This window comes from Equus caballus, chromosome 28 (assembly GCF_041296265.1).
Source record: "Equus caballus isolate H_3958 breed thoroughbred chromosome 28, TB-T2T, whole genome shotgun sequence".
NCBI lineage: Eukaryota > Metazoa > Chordata > Mammalia > Perissodactyla > Equidae > Equus > Equus caballus.
This window is the reverse complement of record NC_091711.1, coordinates 41,750,370-41,764,645: the sequence shown is the minus strand read 5'-3', so window position 1 is coordinate 41,764,645 and position 14,276 is coordinate 41,750,370. Positions and strand designations below refer to the sequence as shown.

Sequence of the window (14,276 nt, the reverse complement as noted above, 5' to 3'; positions counted from 1 at the left end):
GAACAGAGAGACCAAGTCCTGTCTTCTAGTGGGGCTGATAGAGGAGGTGATAAGAGCTGGGAGGAAGATGCTGGGTGACAGGATGGAGTGAAGGGGGTTACTTTTTTACGTGGAGTGGTGTCTGATAAGGGGATGTGGCGTGGAACCTGTGGGAAGAGCGTTCCAGGCGTTGGTCCTCCGGTGGCCCTTCGGCTGGGAGTGTTCCAGGAGCAGCAGGGAAGAGGCCGGTGAGCAGGAGCTGGGGACGAGGCAGGAGACAAGGTCCTTATCGGGGGAAGGGGATGGGAGACCTTGTGTGGCACAGCAGCCGCTGAAGGGTTTGGAGCAAAGAAGTGATGGGACCTGACTTCCATTTGTTTGTTTCTTTCTTAATGGTGAACCCAATTTTGTTGGCACCATCCAAAGCATCATAGTTAGAAGCCAGTCAAACAGATGCCTCCTTCTCTCATCAGACCCCATCAGGGTGTTGGTCTTGGCCACGAGACGTCCTAGAGCGTCTTCCCAGCCTGTCTGGTCTGGTGTGGATGGCCTTGACATCCACAATGAACGCGAGTGTGTTGCTGTCCTCTGTCTCCTTCGTGGCGGACTTGGTGGACGGGGAACTCGATGATGGCAGAGTGGTCAAGCTTGTTTCTCCTGGGGGCACTCTTCCAAGGAGGTTTGGGCCGCCTTCAGAGCCACAGTATCTTGGTCCTCGGGAAGGTGGGTGACGTGTAGATCTTTTTTGTGTGTGGCCGTGGACGCCTTTCAGCGCCACCTTCTTGGCCTTCAAAGTCTTTGCTTTGGCTTCAGCTTTGGGAGGGACAGCGGCTTCCTTCGCCGCTTTTGGCGCCATCTTTGTGAAATGACTTCCGTTTTCACAGGACCAGTCTGGCTTGAGCATAACTGAAGGGAACAAGGGCTAAAGCAGGGCGAGTAGTCAAGAGGCCGTTGCAAAACCCCAGGGGGGAGAGAGATGAGGGCTCAGACCCAGGAGGCGGCAGTGAGCGGGGCCGGGGAGTCAGATCCTGGAAGTGCTGGGAGGACGGCCACAGGATTAGCTGATGTGGGGGTGAGAGGGAGGGTCAGCCACAGCTTCGGCTTCGGGCCTCTGCCCCAGCAATTGTCCTGCTGCCTCCCTGCTCCAGCCTGGTTAGGCGCGTGTTCCAGGTTTTCCAAGCTGCTAAAAGAAGGCAGCTTTCCAGGGCCCTAAGGTCTCTGCTCAGTTAACGGAAGACTTCCCCTTGGCATAGGGAGGAGCCCCAGCAGCACTGGGGAGCCAGTGGGCCTCTGAAGGGGGGGGGGGCCCCGGCTGGGGGCCTGGAGGAGGGAGGCTAAAGACTCAAGAGCAGCACTAGGTGTGGAGTCTGGGATCTTAGGACCATTCGCCGGGCCTGGCTTGGCGCCAGGGAAACAAGGAGGAAGTTCGTCAGCTCTCTCCCTCTCACACTCATACTGAGGCAGCACCAGCACCTAGAGCTGCCTTTATTAAGCACCTATTGTGTGCCCAACATTGGACTGAGTACTTTGCAAACATCATGTTATGTCTAATCCCAATGCCCCTGTGTGATAGGCTTCATGATCCCGATTTTGCAGATGAGAAAACCAAGACCAAGAGACATTGGCTAATTTCTCCAAGACGCTGAGCCAGACGGCGGAGTAGCTCGCCCACGTGTCTTCCTCTGGAATGTGTGTTCTTTCCTCTCTTCCAGGCTGCCCTACTTTGCTCTTTAAAGAGTAATTTTGTGACCCAAATAAATCTAATTGGTGACATTTCCAGCTGGAAGACGAGGTGACCTTTCCTATCCCTGCTGACCCTGCTGTTCCCTAGGATGTTATTTTTGGGAGGAAGGAAGGGAGGGCCCTTGGGGGTCTGTCCTTCAGATTGGCTCCCCAGATCTCTGGCTCTTCAGGGTCTTCTCTGTACTTCCAGACTCACAGGGCTCCTCCTCGCTCCCGCAGCTTCCAAGGCAATGGCTGGGGTGGGAGGGGTGTGAGGCAGTCATCTGGTCCCCATGTATCCACGGTAACTTTGTGGGCTGGAGACCCCTGGCAAGGGGCACTGACCCAACTCTCAGGACTCTGCCTGGCTTGACGGGACAAGGGGCCCTCTGGGATCTCTCTGATTGATACTGCAGTTTTGAATAACTGCTGGTCTTACCTCTGAATGATGGCAACGCCTCTTCTGGGACCATGGCTGGAGAGCGAGAGGGAAGCGCTTGTTCCCCAGAACAGTGACTCACACATAGCTAGGCATTTAATTGTGGAATGAATGAATGAATGAATGAACACTTTCCAGAAACATGGAAGGCCTGGGAGAGATGGACAATTTCCTCTGAGTCAGGCAGGTCACGTCCAGTCTTATTTGAAAGGGGCATGTAGGGGGGTGGGAAGCACTTGGCAAGCGACTTAAGCCTTGCATGCCTTGGTTTCCTCATCCGTGAACCGAAGAAGGAGAGGAAAGAACTACCTCATTGGGCTGTTGAGGGTCAAATGGGAGGGGGCATGTAAGGGGCTACTGGCGTTGTCAGGGAGCCTGCCACACGGCGAGCACACAGTAAGCCGTGACTTGTATTATTATGAGATGTCGTTCTCTCTCGTGCATGGGTGGGTACGTGGGAATGTTAGCTCACAAACAGACTTTGGAAGCCCAGGACACCAGTTCCAGGGCAGGAGCTCAGGGGAGTCTCAGGCTGTGGCCCCCTAGCCCTGGAAAACTCAGTGGTCAAGGGTCTGGGCCCCAGAGGGCTAAGGCAGGATGCTGGGGCAAAAAGGAACAAAACATTTTTGCTGAATGGCCCATGAGAACCAGCACTGTTGTTCCCAATGTATTAGCCAAGTTAGTTACTTGCTCACCATTTAGTGAGCATCTAGTATGTGCCAGGACTAGAGGCGGGAATGCAGAAATAAGACACGTCCTAGAAAGGCCAGGGTCGAGGGAGGAGACAGACAAGGACACAGACAGGTACAAGGAGAGAAGCCTTCACAGGTGCTGTGGGGACCAGAAGAGCCTGTGACCCAGTGCAGAAGCAGGGGGTGGGCACCACCCAGCCGGAGCACGGGTGGGGAGGCGAGGGGGTGAGACACGAGGCTGGACAGGTGAGCATCCTGCGGATGCCCAGGGAGGAAGTGATGGCCTGCAATGTGTACTTTGGGCTGCTGCACCAGCACCAGTAGTCTGGAGTCAGTCGTGGGTTTGAATTTCAGCTCTGCCTCCTGATGGCTGGGCAACCTTCAACAAGGTTCTCAGCCTCTCTGGGCCATAGTTTCTATACTCACAAATGGGGATTAATTAAAGTACCTAAGCAATCAGACCCTGAAACTGACTCATGGGAACTAAGAGGGAGGGAGAGAGAAGCAGGTCAAGTGGATTTCCGCCAGGAGAATTAGAAATATGGCCGAGGCCTTAGGGAGTTCAGCAGGTGATGGAACAGGAGCAGGAGTGGTCCAGGCAGAGGAGGGGGCCGTGGCCCACTGGAGAGCTCAAAGGACCAGAGCCAGAGAATTCAGGAAAGAGAGACCCCAGACAAGACTGGAGAGGAAGGCAGGCCCAGCGGGCCGCAGCGGGAAATTTGGCCCTGAGCCAGCAGCAGTGGGCAGTCCGTGCCCTGATCAGACTAGCACCTTGGAAAGAGCAGCCTGTCCACTTTCCGGGGACTAGACTGGTGGGCTGAGACCCACAGGAGATCAGTCCCCAGGCCACCACAGTATCCAAGAGGGTCATCAGGGGACAGGAGGAGTGAGCGCTGACTGAGCTCTTCCCGCGTGCCAGCACCTGGACGCATCATCTCCAGTACTCCTCACGGCCTGGAGAGGACAAGGACCGTCACCGTGCCAGTTACACCCAAGGAGCTGGGGTCTGGAAGAGCCACAAGCAGCAGGACCGGGATCTGAACTCAGGTCTGGAGCTCTGAACCATCCATGGGAGAGATGAAGTCACTCGAACGAGGGTGGAGGAAGAGGACAGGAGGGGGCCCTGGGGACACTGACATCTAAGGCCTAGGAAGCAAAGGACACTGGAGAGGACTGGTCAGAAGACAGGGGTGTCTCGGAGGCTTGGGGAGAGGAGAGCATGGTCACAAAGGCCAATGCCTTCCTTCCCCAGTTAGGAGCTGGTCTCTGGCTGACTGGTTCAGGGAGGTGGGACAGTGGCCAGGGGCTGAAGAGTAAACAGGAGATGGAAAGGGACCCAGTGGTTTTGCTGGGAAGGGAAAGGGCAGGAGAGGACAGTTGGGAGGGAGACGGGATTGGGCTGGGTTAGGGGTTGGCTCGCACTTGTTCTCCCTCGAAGGTGGAGGGAAGGACCCAGTAGAGGGAGAGAAGTGAAAAGGCCAGAGGAAGGGAGCCCTCAATGGAGAGATGTCACTACTGAGAGGAGGGGAAGGAGGAAGCAGGCAGGTGCCCCTTTACCTGCGGGGCGGGGCAGGGCGGCGGCACAGAAGGCAGAGAGGGCACGGACCTTGAGGCGGGGGTCTTACTAGTCTTATCCCCTCTACTTTACCCAGCAGGGTGCCTTATGAAATTGGAGCCCTCCATAAATGCTTGTCACCCCAGTTGAAGGGAAATTGCTCCGGGATGACGAGGCAGAATGCTCTGTCCAGCCCAGCCCAGCCCCTCCTGCCCCACCTCCCCACTGGAGTGAAGGTGTAACACTCCTAGTACCCGGGCTGGTGGAGGGTCAGCGAAGCTCCGGGGTGTGAGCGGCCAGGAGCCAGGAAATCGCTCCCAGAGAGAGCCGCCCCGCCTAATGGGGTTTGCTGCCATCAGATGTGTGGATCCTGTGCTCCCCAGAGTGAAACCTGATATCCCTGGGCAGGAGTGAGGGTCCCATCACCTGTGAAATGTTTGCCGCCCACATCGTGCCAGGTGGTGTGGAAAGGGCGAAGGGCGCGCGAGCTCATTCACTGAACACCCTCCCTTTGCCAGGCAGCTGGAGTTGGGGGGCTGGGGGCTGGCAGATGCAGGGCCTCGACCCCAAATCCCAGCTCCTCCACTTCCCAGCTGACTTAGGAGAAGGGTGGGAAGACTGAGTAGGTGCCCGGGCCAGGGCAGTGGCTCAGTGAACATTCGCTGGTCTCCATTCACGTCCTTTGTCGCTGTTGATCCCCACTACAGTCCTGTGCAGGCTGGTATCAGTGTGCCCATTTTACAGACGAGGCAGCACCACACAGGCTGATTATAGCTTCCACCTCCTCGAGGGCAAACTGGAGGCCCACAGGTTAGACTGGACCAGGAAGTGTTCTCCTTGCTCCACAAAGAGCTTTGTAAGACCCAGACAATTCTAAAGGACAGCTTCCCAGGCTTGCTTCAATATTTAGAAGATCTGGCAGCACTCGGCTCCCCACGGACAGAGGAGCAGCCACCACCTTTGGACAGAGTCCAAGCTCCCCAGCTCACCCCAATCCCCACCACTCCCTATTGTCTCATCCATGAGTGTCCACTCACTTACATTATCTGTTGGGCTCCTGTCATCTGCTGAGTCTGCCAAGGCCTGGTGAGTGTTTCTCATCCTACATGGGGAGGAAATGGAGCCAGAGAGAAAGTTGACATATGTTCCCAGCTCCAGTCACAAAGCACTGAACCTTGACATATAGAAAGAGAAGCCAAAATATGGAAAGAGAGCGAGCATAGCTGCGCTCGAGTCCACGGTAAATGCCTCCACAGCCCAGGAAGCAACTGAAGCAGGAGCCCTTGGTGCCCTGGGGCTGGACGCCTGGGGGGTCCTGGGCCCTGGAGGACCCCACACCCACTGGCTGGCAGTCCCAGAAGAGAGCAGAGGGTGGCGGAGCAGCTGGAGATGAAGAGCCGAGAGCTGAGAATATTCCAGTCAATGAGGAAGCCTTCCAGGAGGAGGTGGGTGTGGTGGGCTTAGGGTGGCGGGCTTAGGGTGGGGGCGAAAGGAACGGCAGCTGTCCCACTGTCGGAGACCTTAGAGTGTATCCAGCTTCCAGCTCAACCCCCAAGGCAGACCCCAACCCACACACACACACTCACTCAACTGTACAGCCACCCAGAGAGAGAAAAGACTGGCTAGATTGTACCTTCCAAAATTTTAAGGGCTGGCTCAGTGGCGCAGGGGTTAAGTTTGCACGTTCCACTTTGACTGCCCAGGGTTCGCCGGTTCAGATCCCAGGTGTGGACCTACGTACTGCTTATCGAGCCATGCTGTGGCAGGCGTCCCACATACAAAGTAGAGGAAGATGGGCATGGATGTTAGCTCAGGGCCAGTCTTCCTCAGCAAAAAGAGGAGGATTGGCAGCAGTTAGCTCAGGGCTAATCTTCCTCAAAAAAAAAAAAAATAATAATTAATTAATGTAAAAATTTTATATCTTTGGTGTATTCAACAGGCATTCACTTTGGTGTAAGGAGTGAGGGAGGGACTGTAATTGGTCTTTTTTCTAAATGGCTGTCCGATATTTATGAAACGGTCCTTCTCCCCGCCCAGGCCATAAGATGCCCCCTTTGCCGTGTGAATTCCTCTGTGTATTTGAGGACCCCATCTTCAGGTTTTCAGAGTGTAGTGAGTGCGTCAGATTGGCTGACTCCTGGGTCAGTGTGGCCCCCCCAGGTCACAGCTCTGAGAGGGCCTCTTTGAGTGCACGGCCAGGTGCCCTCAGGCCAGCGCAGGTGGGCTTTGTCCTCAGGATCCGCGGGAACCAGGCCCGGGAGGCTGATCTTTCGGGGCTTTTCTCTGCGCCTGCTCCATTCACCCCCTTTCCAACCAGCTTCCTCCGACGGCCCAGCTCACCTCTTCAGACCAGGCCGTGTCCTGGGCAGTGCTGCCCAGCCTGCAGGGGGATCAGCTGCCTTTGAGACAAGTGTCTACTCCACTCTAAGGGGATGGGACAAGACTCCCTGGAGCTACATCGGGAACTTGGACTTGGCCCTGTAGGTGATGGGGAGCCATAGACTATTTTAAGTCGGGAGGGGGTGGTGACAGGATCAGATCTACATAGAGGCAGGGCTGCTGAGTGTGGTTGTTCATGTTACACACTGCACAAGGACACCACATCCAAGGGACACCTTTCACGTCATAGACCTTGTGGAGTTGTGTGTTTCTTAAGACATTTCTTTGGCAGAAAGCAGTGGATTGTCTCGTTCTAATGATATCAGCACATTATGACAATTTTCCCATAGATGGAAATAACATATCTTGAGGGAGTGATGCCCTTCCCAATTGGCATGGAAGCCTGCCTGGGCTGGCAGTGGCCCTGCCTGGAGAATGGATTGGTTGGGGGAGACTGGCAGAGGGAGAAGAAAGAGCGAGGGATGAGTTCCGCATTTCCAGGTCAGGGTCTGGGGTGTACACAACACCAGAATTAAGACAAGCTGTGTTCCAGAGGATGGACAGAGCTGGGGAAGACCTGAGGGTGGTGTAGATGGTGAGTTGTGATGCTTGTTCTTGGTCCTTTGAGTCTGAGAACTTGACCCACTGATGCCCCCGTGCTGGCAGAGCAGCCTTTCCTTCCGGGTTGTCTTGGCAATCCCGCAGGCCCAGCGCAGCCCGGAGAACGGGAGGCACCCTCTCCGGATCCGGCTCGCAATGGGAAAGCCGTTCTCATGACCTTCTCTCATCAGATGGCCGGAGGAGGAGCGGCTACACCGCAGGAGGCAGGCCGGAGCCCCTCCTGTCGGATCAGCGAGGCCAACCCGGGACCTGCCCCTGGAGTGTGCTCAGTAACTGCTAAGGGTGCTGACAATGTTGCCCTGCAGGGCCGCCCACTGATGCCCAGGGCAATTCAGCGAGGGTTCAGTGAGGCCGCGGTGGGGCAGGGGGCCGGGGACACACAGGTGAGGACGCCGTGCCCAGCCCCGCCATGGAGACAAGACAGGTGCTCCGGAGGGGTCTCCATTACTGTTCATCCTCAAAGCTCTGCCACCTCCTGTGCAAGTTCCGGAACCTTCTGCTCCTCATCAGTAAAAGGGGAGAGGAGGAAGTACTGCCTTCCTCCGCACGCCCCCAACACTCGACATTGCCCTGGCCCCGCCTTCATCGTTATTTCCCAGGCTTGGTTTTCTTTATCTTTAAAATTTTCCATGACTCTAATTTTGATGTTTGCTGTTCCGTTTTGTGGCACGCATTTGCGTAAGTGTCCTCAAATCCCATGTGGCGTCCAGTGAAAAGAGAGAGGAAGGAAAGGAGCCAGGGAAGCTGGGCTGCCGGTGACGGACATGCCCCGCTCGCCCACTAGGAGGCAGCGCAGCACCGTGGGAAGGCGGCGGCCACCCTGCCCCTGCAACCCGTCAGGGAGCTGTGTGCCTCAAGCAATTTATACCCTCAAGGTCCCTGAATCCCAGGCTCCCCACCTCCGATCTCGCAGGCTGTGAAGTGGGAGGAACCTCCCAGATACCATTCAGATTACGTGAACTAATGTATGCAAAGTGGCTGGCACGTATACAGTAGATGCTTAATAGTTGCATACTCCTACTCCATAGTCGTTAACCTGGGTGATTTTGCACCCCAGGGGGACATGTAACCATGTCTGGAGACGCCTTTGGTGGTCACTCTCGGGGGAGTGGGTTCTACTGGCATCTAACTGTAGAAGCCAGGGACGCTGCTGACACCCTACACGGCACAGGACAGCCCCCAACAAGGAAATGTCCGGCCCAGAATGTCAGTAGTGCTGGGGTCGAGAAACCTGGCCTGCTCCCAATCAATTTTGAGCTGCTAGAGGACGGAAAATGTGTCTCGTCCATCTCTGCATCTTCCTCAGGGCCCGACACGCCGTGGACAGTCAGGGATTGCGTGCGGGATTGAGTTGAAGGGCGAGCAGCGGCACGGATGTGGTGCATGGGACCGGTGGGTGTCGGACCAGAAGGACTAATTGTCCTGGAGCGGGGTCGCCTGCCTCGCTGCATTAGCAGTGGGGCTTCCTGAGAGCTGAACGAGATTTGCAAAAGCAAGCCTGCCTCGGGAGCATCCTAGTCAGATTGCCTTAAATGCTAAAGATCAAGGGGGCTCTTTAAAAGCCTTAGAGAATTGAGCGCCCCACTTCAGAGCCTTCTGCCCCAGGAAGAGGTCACATGACCCAGAACGGCTGAATCAGGGCATCCTCCGCCTCCTACAAACCTCCAGAATGTGTATCTTCTTCCTCCTGCCCCCAACCTGCGCCCCAGGCCTCGGCCCGTGTTGTAGACCCAAATGGTGAGAAGTCTAGAAGTCCCATTCCTGGAAGGACCACGGGCCGACTGGCAGAGCAGATCGGGGAATGGAGACGATTGTTATTTTCGACGACTCGATGGACAGTCATGCAGATGAGGGCCTGGCCTGGTCCCGCGTGACCCTCTAGACGGCAGAGCGCCCTCACGGGGCCTGGATGGTCATCCAGGTCTTTGGCCCGGCGGGACAGGCCAGAGGTTCTGATTAAGTCATGGAGGCTGATCCGGCATGAAATTCGACAGAAGTGGCGAGTCTGGGCCCGGCTGGGCCGATTGCGGAGGGCAGCCAATCGAGTGGGCAAGGCCCTCGGAGGAGGAAGCTTGGCCATTGTATTACCCCCGCCCTCAGGTGGGCAGGCAGATGTATGCGATGGAACCCCAGCCCTCGGGCTGGCAGAGTGGGGCGTTCAAGGAGCAGGGTGTCAGGGAATCGGGGGTACTGGACGGCACTGGAGATGTTCCTGGGTTCAAATCCCAGTGCCCCCACTTAATAGTGGGATTCATCTGCTCAGTCAGTCATTCCCCCAAAGAGCTACTGAGCTGTACCCGGAAATGTTTATGAGATAGAAACCCAAAAGCGGACAATTCTAAGACCCTGTGGAAAGGGTGAGGCTGGAGTGGTTCGGACATAACCCGGGTGTGGGGAGGCAAGGGCAGGGTGTGGAGGACCTGACACCTGAGTGGGGCCTGGGAGAGTAAGCAAGTTAGGTGCAAAAGGGCAGCGGAAGGTTCTGGGCTGAGAGGATAGTATGTCCAGACTCACAGAGGAAAGTTTTCATCAGATGAGTTAGAACACTTTTGGTTTTAAGTAGCAGAAAACCCAGCTCGAAGTGGGTTTAACAAAAGAGAATTTATGGGCTCATGTCATTGAGGAGTCCTAACAGTGTGGGCTTCAGGTGAGGCTCCATCCAGCAGCCAATGTCATAAGCTGTGTGCTCCACACACCTCCCCCCCACACCCCTGTTTTTATTCTGGTGGTGAGGGGTTCTTTTTCATCATTCTTGAAGAAAAGAGAAGAAGTTCTTTTCTAAGAGCTTCCAGCAATTTCTTCTTTATCACTAGCCTGAATTGGGCCACTTGTCCATCCCTGAAGCAATTGCCCTGACCAGGCAGTGACATATTGACTAGCTTAGCTGTTCGGGGTGACCTGGGGAGTTGGGTGTGTACGTGTGCACATGTGTGCATGTGCGTGTGTGTCAATCCCACCAAAATGCAAGATTAAGAAATTCTGGGAGGAAGAGATGCTGGGAAGGGCAACAGCAAATGCCCACTGCAGCTAACACTTAGTGAGTGCCTGCTGTGTGCGCAGCTCTGCGCTAGCTGCTTTACATGCGCCATTTAATAGCCACGACAACCAGCGCTCTGATGGGTCACATGATGAGCAAGTGGGAATCTGGGACTTGGACCCTGGGTGGTTGTATCATAAGACAGTCCCTGGCACACAGCAGGCGCTCAATAAATGGTAGTTACTATTGGGGAGAATTCGAGCATGACTCCTAGATTTCCAGTGTTTGGGACAGGGCAGGTGAGGTGTCATCAGTGGGATGGAGAGTGCAGAACAGGGAGAACAGCCCTGAGGGGAGCGCAGTTCCATGGGGTCCCTTGGTGTCTCAGGTGACCTTGGCACCTCGGGGGCTCATCCCACAGGCAGCTGGATCCTTAGGAGAGAGGACTCGCTGGAGAGACTGAGGCAGCCCCACCGTGGTGAGAGTGCAGGCAGAGCAGGACGAAGCCCTGGGGAGCCCCCTCACTGAAGGGGTGCACGGGGTGAAAGGAGCCCAGGAAGGCGGCGTGGAAGGAGTGTCAGCGAGGGAGGGGGAAGACCCGGGAGGTGAGGGGAAGGAGTGCCGGGAAGGGACGCAGGAGCCAAGCGTCAAATGCACCACGTGAGGAAACGGAGGGTGAGGACATGTCAGGGTGACGATGACTCACATTCAGGACGCTCCCACAGTGCTCCGGGCTCTGTCCCAAGTTCTGACCATCCTCACAACCACTCCAGAGGTCTGTGCTGCGGAGACGCTCATTTCACAGATGAGGGTCCAGGAGAGAGCTGACCGAGGGCTGGTGAAGGGCCTGACGGAGGCAGCTGAGCTTGTGTCAATAGTGACATCTGTGGCCCAATTTCTTTTGGGCATCTTCCCTCCTTTTTAGCCAATATAGAATGGGCTCCGGTTGATGGAGCTGATCCGTGTATTTCGCCCATCCTCCTTCTAATCTCACTGATTGGTTCAAGGATGATCACATGACCTCATCCAAATTGGTGAGATCCAAGCCCAGGACTTTTAGGGAGAGTAGCTCTATTTCTTCTGTGCTGAGTACATAAGATGAGTTGATGTGAGGCCTGGAGCTGCTGCAGCCATCTTGCAAGCATGAGGGTTAAGCCTATCTGAGAATAGGGACAACACAAGTTGGGAAGCGGAGCTGAACAAGCCAGAGAGAGCTGGACAACAGTGTGACCACAACCTCTGCCTCAAGCTGGACCTGAAGCCAATATTACCCCTGAACTTGATCGTTAGCAAGCCAGTAAATTCCTTCTCTTCTTCACTAATTTGGGTTGGCTTTCCCGTCATTAAGTAAAAGCAAACTGTATCAGTTATCTAGGGCCACAGTCAGGCCGTGTAACAAACCGCCCCATAGCTCAGGGGCTAAAGCAGTCAAGCTCGTGAGACTGGGTGGGCGCTTCGGCTGCACTCAGCTGGGAAGTTCTTCTGGTCTCGGCTGAGCTCACACACATGGTGGCCCACTGAGATGATGGTGACAACAGGACACACATCCAGGCTGTGGTGGCGATGACTTGTGTCCCTGTGGATGTTTTGTCTCTAGGACTTTCAGCAGTCTGGGATGGGTGCTGGACAGGTGGTCTGATCCTGACGCAGGGTCAGGCTTTTCCCGCAAATCTGCAGAACTGGGTTGCAGGAAATTAGGGGAGCCTAAGAGAGGGCAGTTTTTTTGCAGATTGTCCCTCAATCTCGGTTTGTAAGATGTTCCCTTGGGGTTTTACATTCAGGCAGCAGAACTCACAGGTCACGTGGGGTGCTTCTCACAGCTTCCCACACAGTCCACTCGTCTCTGTGGGTCCGTGAGGTGGGGGGGGGGGTCCCACCATTCTGTGGCGATGTCACTCCCTCTTATCTGGTGTGCAATCCAGTCATTCTTTTGTGGCTCATTCTTTTGTGCATTATCCCTTCCTTTGTCAGCAACAACCCAGGTCAGGTCTGAGAAGGTGGGCGCATCCCTGTGCCAGCTGCCCACCCACTGCTGGGCAGAAGAACCGTTCAGCCGAGCCTAGCCCCAATTCTAGAACTGTGCGCAAGTAAACTGTTGTTTAGTCTACTAAATTTCAGGGTGGTTTGGTTGCAGCAATAAATAATCTAGAGTAAACTAAAAATAAAACAATACTTTAATTTAAAGGAGTTAGTTTCCTGGTATAACTGAGTCTCAGGGAATTTACTAGAATGGCAGGTGAGGGGCCAAGGATGCTGGCCAGATGGCTGCCCTGGGCAAGACCTGTCATTCCTTTGACCTTTACGCAGAGGTTTGTGGATGTCCCATGATTTGGGGTGCATGGGTGCGGACTCCTGGTGGGCTCCGGGATGACGGGCCTTCAGGATTTGGGGGTTTTGCCTGCCCGCAGCTCAAGCCCTAACCTGGGAAGTGACCCTCCGGCGCTTTAATGATTGAGTTGACCACGGTCGTCAGTACTGCCCGTGTCTCTCCCATCCTCATGGGCTTTTCAGCTTGCCACACATTTCTGTTATCCTCTGACTCTGTGAGCCTCTCACACCTTCCTGAACATCGAGCTGAGGGTGACAGCTGTGCCTGATGCTCCCAGAGCACAATGCCCATCCCCGGGCTCTGATGACTTGGCACCAGCCTTCACCTCCGCCACTTACCGTGGTCCTCCTGAGCATAGGGACGTCCTCTCTCAGGGTCCACTGACCGCCCCCCCCCCCCCCCGCCCCCACTGCGCCTGGCTGGGCTAGGAGCTTGGATGGTGTTTGGCCGTTAGCCCAGGCATCACCACCAGCCCCTCCTCCTCCCCCTTCCTTGCCTCTCCCTCCATCTTCCTCCTCCTCCCTGTGGATACTGACAGAGGGCGTGCAGGTTGGCGGCTACGAGCTCAGCTTCCGGTATTAGGCAAACCCTGACTCGGCCATTCACGGCCTAATTATTTAATGTGCCCAATCTGTAAAACAGGAACGGCGGGGAGGGAAATCTTTTTGCTTAGAGTTTGGCACAAAATAAGCACTTTAATAATGTCTGTAAATGTTCAGGCTGGTGATGATTCACTCGGCCGTGACTGGAAGGTTGTGAGCCGGATCACAAACGGCCGGTGGCTCCCCATCGCCCTCTTGTGGCTGAGCGGGGCACCTGCATCTCCTCCACTCAGTCCTGCACCCGCAGGGGCGCCTCCCTGGGCTCTGGGAGTGTGGCCGAGGCCAGGCCACAGCTACGCAGGTAAAGTGCTTAGAACCTTTCGGGTGCTGAGGAGACGGTGGCCGTGCTCTGGCCACCAACGCTGTGCCACTCCTCCCCAACTCCAGCCTCGGTCTCCCCTTCTAACATGGAGGCCGCACAGCCACCCCACAGGGGACCAAGGCAGAGTTCAAAGTGTGTCCACTCCCACCGTCTTGGAGACTCTGCTTAGAAAATACCCAGAGGGCCCCCTCCCGAGGACAATGCCAGTATCCACAGGGCCCAGAGGGAGCCTCCAGGAAGCCCCCACATCCCACGGTCCCAGGAACCATCACAGCACAAGTGCAAGGTCAGCTCCACGGGAGAGAGATGACTGATCCTGGAGGCCATCCGCACCTCCCCAGAGGGTGGCAACAGGACCCAGGCTGGGAATCCAGGTCTGGCTTGTCCTGCCACCAAGCGGCTGTGTGACCTTGGGACCCCTGACAATGTCTCGATGCTCCGAGAGCACAATTGTGGGAGAATCCCTCTCCTCTCTGCAGAGGCACCAAAGCCTTCACCTAGATCCCCAAAGGGGTCCCCGCCCACCTCGGGAGGGTGGGTGCCGCTGGCTCCAGGCGCTCTTCTGCCTTCTGTGGACCTCGGTCCGGCGCCCCCGTCCCCCTGGGAGGGAAGGATGCTCCCTTGGTGTGCAGGGTAACTGCCTCGCTCGATGCAGGCGC

The 14,276-nt window shown here is 55.9% G+C and overlaps 1 pseudogene; it reads right to left on the bottom strand.

Annotated features, from left to right (window-relative positions):
- Positions 1-140: 140 nt before the first annotated feature.
- Positions 141-1,000, bottom strand: LOC111771082 (large ribosomal subunit protein uL23 pseudogene; annotated as a pseudogene).
- Between the last annotated feature and the right edge of the window lie 13,276 nt (positions 1,001-14,276).